Here is a 4885-nt window from a genome sequence, read left to right on the forward strand (position 1 = left end):
GTGAGAAGTTTACTGGGATGAAGATGCCAAGTGAATGACTCATTTTGTCAGGTTGGATTAGTTGTAGTCTGTTTGGAGGCTCTGAGTCTATAATTGATGATACTTGATTCTGTTTTAAAGGTTTATTGTTAGAATTCTTAAATCAGTTTATTTTGTTTGCCACTTTAGTATATACTCCAATTATTGGTATAGTGTAGTGGATTCAGCTAATTACAAGTTAATTGGTTGACGACACTGCGAGTAACACTTCAAATTAAGTAAATATAATCATTTAATTTTGGGAGCGTTACACCAAGGTCGCAGGTGGATGACACATTAGCTAGCATGTGCTGGGCATCAGCGGCCACAATGTCGAGGACCTCAACAAACCTTTGGAGGTGGACGAGCATTTGCTTGTTAGGTCGAAGTTCTACAAGAGCCGGCTGTCCAAGTCCTAGTCTAGGGCCGCTGGTACGCTATAGACTCGTGGAGGAGCCAGGTCATGGCCCCCACATCCCTCATGCTCTGAATGTGCTCCATTCCCTCTAGCAACAAATGGGTGGCCATGCAGGCACCCCTCCTGCAATAGAAGAGTGGTTGTAATGCCCCACTTTTTGTATGAGGCGCTACTACTATGCTTGATTAAACTTGTAGCGAAAGATACCTTTTTTTTTGTTTTTTTTGTAAAACAATTATAAACTGTAAGGATAATACCATAGCACTATAATTTCATTTATTCACATAATGTTACGTATTTACATAAATTTTCTAACTTACAATCATACTCTATCAACTATGCTTATACAACAATATACATATCTAGCATAGCAAGAACTATACAATTCCACTATCCTTGAAGCCTTCGTTTATTGATCACTCAGTTGCTCATCTTTTGTGTCAGCATATTCAGCTTTTGTAAAACAGTGTTTTACATATCAAAATAAGAGTCAACGGCTAGGCAAGTAAACATCCTTAACATATATTACATCATAAAGTATTTATATCTTAATGTAATAGCATTATAATACTCAGCATACATTATCATAATAATCACATTACCTTTTTCGCTTAACTTTGTATCACGTATCTATCTCTCAAAGTTTTATACAAACTTTCCACTTCCTTAAAATTTATCCAAGTATCTTTTTCTTTCTCTCATTTCTAAAAATCTCTCTCTAAGTGCTTGAAGAAAAGGGTATGATAAACTTAAGAAATTTCTCATTCAAAGTGTTACTATTTACATAAATTTGACAAGCTCGTAAATCCCTTAGCCATGAAGAAACTTAGCTATTAAGGAAACTTTGACACGTGGCATGTCACAGTACCTGACACATGACATGACATGGCACCTGAAACATGGTAAATGTAACATATGACAGTGCTGACATGGCATTCTGAGGTGGTAAATAGTGCTAATGCAATTTTTGTGAATAAAATAGGAATTTTATTTTTGAAAAAGACTTTAAAAAAAAACATTTTTTTATCACGAACGGTAATGGGAAAAGTACGGTTTGACCCGAGGGTATCAAGTCAATTAGGAAGCAAATTATGCCTTTAGGAGTCTTAGAAAATTTAAGGCATAATGCCTCGTTCGAACTAGTGGTAGCTTCTATCCAAACAAGTCATTCAGGACTCTTAAGAAACACAAACATATTGAGTCATATTGGGATATGGAAATATTCCATTCGGACGAGGACCGCATCAACGGTTCAGTTTAAGTCACACGTGGATTTGATGAATGGACGTCTTAAATGCAACTTGATAGAAATGAATCCAAACGAGCTAGGTTCCTAGTGATATAATATCTTCATGTGCTCCTAAAGCGTTGGAACAACAAAGCCTCTAACACGACTTCGTTTGAACGATCCAAGTAACTCGTTCAAAAGAGTGTAAACAAGAGACAAAAAGTTTACCTCTACAAAGGATCAACTTTCAAAAAAAAAAACTAACAACTCTCATTTCACTCAACCAAATGCTAAGAGACTTTGTTTCGACTAGAAGAAGGCTTAGCTCTTGTGGTTCTAAGTGAGAAGCAGTGCTGAGGGTGTAGCGCCCCAGATTTTAAGACAATAAATTATAATGGTTTAAATTAATTTTAAAACATTTTTAATAAGGAAAAAGAATAAATGTGTATTTTGTTTGTAGAAACGTTTATAGTTGCAATTTGATAAAAACTCAAAACAGACCTTAAACTTTGGAATAACGGAAACAGGGTCAAACGAACTCCGTTTTGGTTGATTCAAAAACTGAGACGCTCATCTTGAAGTCCTCTAGCTACCCTCCAAATTTCATAATTTTTGGACTCCATTTGATACCCGAAAACACCCGTGAAAAATATGACCTCTGATCTGGACGGAAATTCACATTATTCTTTAATGGGCTATCTTTGGACTTAACCCAACCCATTCCAATTGCTATCTACAAACCCAACCCACATTTCACATGTTAAATTCACATTATTCATTATTGGGCCATCTTTGAACTTAACCCAACCCATTCCAATTGCTATCTACAAACCCAACCCACCTTTGAGAAAATAGTAATTTCCTTGAGTGAGAAACTAGGCATAGTAAATTGGTCTAGCAATGAGAATGGTTAAATAATAATAATAATAATAATGTTAGAATAATATATTAAGGTTTGAGTGCATTGTGATAGGTAAATTTGAGTGCATTGTGATAGGTAAGGTTGAGTGCATTATGGTAGGTAAGTTTGAGTGCATTTTTGAGTGCATTGTGGTAGGTAAGTTTGAGTGCATTTTTGAGTGCATTGTGGTAGGTAAGTTTGAGTGCATTTTGAGTGCATTTTTGAGTGCATTGTGGTAGGTAAGTTTGAGTGCATTTTTGAGTGCATTGTGGTAGGTAAGGTTAATTCCCATCCATTGGATCAAAATGTGTCTACTTGATCCTAACCATTCATTCTCTTATAAATAGAGAAGATGGAAGACACAATACCCATCAAGCTTCACTCACACACACACCTAAAGGCCAAGAGAGAAAATTGTGGGATTTGTGTAGTTTTGTGTGGTTTAAGGCTTGAAGTGTGTGCAAGGAAGTATTTTGGTAAAAGCTCGATCCCGATGCTAATAGAAAGTCCAAGTAAGGGAACCCTCTACCCCTTCTCAAATTATTATATTATTTTAATTATATTCCTTTATTTGCAAAATTTCGATTGACTATTTTGATTCGGTATTTCAAATTATTTTTATATAAAGGATTTGTTGGTTTTGATGTGAAAATTATTAAGTATAAATAATATTCTTGAAATCGTGATTTTGAGTAAAAAACCCTCCAACACGTTGCCCTATATATACTAGTAAAGAATGAGAAAGTTTTGTGAGAAGATATACAAGAAAAGAATGAGAAAGTTTTGGGAGAAAAACTCTTTGAGTTATATATAAAGGAGAAATATTTTTGAAAAGGGCACGTGTGTGGAGGAGACTATTATTTGGGCCCTAGACCCGCAGAGATTCGAGACCCTTCAAGATTTAGCTCGGTACCGTAGCTCGAGATGGAAGCGCACCCGCTGGTTCGCTTAGTGACAGCGGTATCTGTCTCTATGTCAGTCTAAGTGCACTTCAATTAATTAGCTGACGGGGGTGAGGCCTGTGGCCACAGGTAAACCGCGTTACTCACCCAAGGTCAACGCATCGACCGCGCAACCCTACGTACACAGGGCGTAATAGTGTATTGGGCATACTATGAGTAATAATTATTTCAAATATATATATATATTATCTTGTGTATAAAAAAGGAGTTTTTGACAAATGTTTTGGAGATTTATAAAAGGGAGTTTTTGACAAATGTTTTGGAGATATTTAAAAGAAGTTTTTTTGACAATTGTTTGAAGATTTTCAAAAGAATTTAACTCAACTGTTTTATGGTTGAGGATTCCTTACTGAGCATGTTTTTTTGTGCTCACCCCTTATTTTGTTTTTTGTTTTCAGGTTATGAACAGAGAGACGTAGGTGGCCGGGATGGGATCTAGGAATGCATTAGGACATTTCATTTATATTACCCCATAATTTTCAGTTATTGTATTTTTACAATTAAATGACCGTTTCCGCATTTATAAAAACTCTGAGATTTTGAAACCATTATTATTTTATTTATTTAAATCAGCATACTAGTTAAGATATTTGGCAGACCTTACGAATCTTTGCAGTTTAAAGAGAAAAGTGACGAACCTAACCCATAGCGGTTTGGGGGCGTTACAGAGGGTGTGAAAAACTTGAACTGCAAGAAGTATAATCATAAATCTCCTCTCTTTGCCTTTGAGCTAGCATAGTATCTATGTATTAGTTATTATGATTTTGATAATGTATTAAGTAAGTTGTGTTAGTCATGAGCTACTGTTATCAATGTTTTAGCCCTTTTTGATGTGAACTCGTGGGATCAAACTTCCTTGAACCCACAATCAAATTGAAACCTACTAAAGAAAGCCAATAATCAAGTCAAGAAGATCTAAACTCGTTGAAATCTTGTTTCAAGAACCTAGATTCGGTGAGAACGCTACAAAGGGGTTTGCCTTTGATAAGTTCTTAGTTCAATGAAGAACGAAAACTTCATTCACATTCAACTTGTCTAGAAAATGCGGCTACAAGTCTTTTTAAAACCTCTCCATGAAACCCTAAACCTACTAAGGCCTACATCAATTAAAAGACTTAGGCTGAACATCTTCAAGCCCAAAACATCATAAACTACACTTCTATAGCTAATAAAAGAGTCTACACTAAATCACTAGGCTATGCTGCCCCCATCTGTCGCTTGTATCACATGGATTAAAGCTGGTTCTTCTTCTTTCAAGCCCATCTTGAATGTTGGGGTCTTACTCGATAAATTTGCAAACTCGACCCAAGTGGATTGCACCAACCCTTGTATTGCTTCCTTGATCTTCTTCACTCTTG

The 4885-nt window shown here is 35.9% G+C and overlaps 1 long non-coding RNA gene across 1 annotated transcript; it reads left to right on the plus strand.

The window, feature by feature from the left end:
- The first annotated feature begins 2830 nt into the window (after window positions 1-2830).
- On the plus strand, window positions 2831-4056 carry LOC133878607 (uncharacterized). The gene is made up of 2 exons (XR_009901935.1): window positions 2831-3077; window positions 3926-4056. It is a non-coding gene; the product is annotated as an uncharacterized LOC133878607 (long non-coding RNA).
- Window positions 4057-4885: the final 829 nt, after the last annotated feature.

The sequence above is a fragment of the Alnus glutinosa genome, chromosome 9, assembly GCF_958979055.1.
Source record: "Alnus glutinosa chromosome 9, dhAlnGlut1.1, whole genome shotgun sequence".
Lineage (NCBI taxonomy): Eukaryota > Viridiplantae > Streptophyta > Magnoliopsida > Fagales > Betulaceae > Alnus > Alnus glutinosa.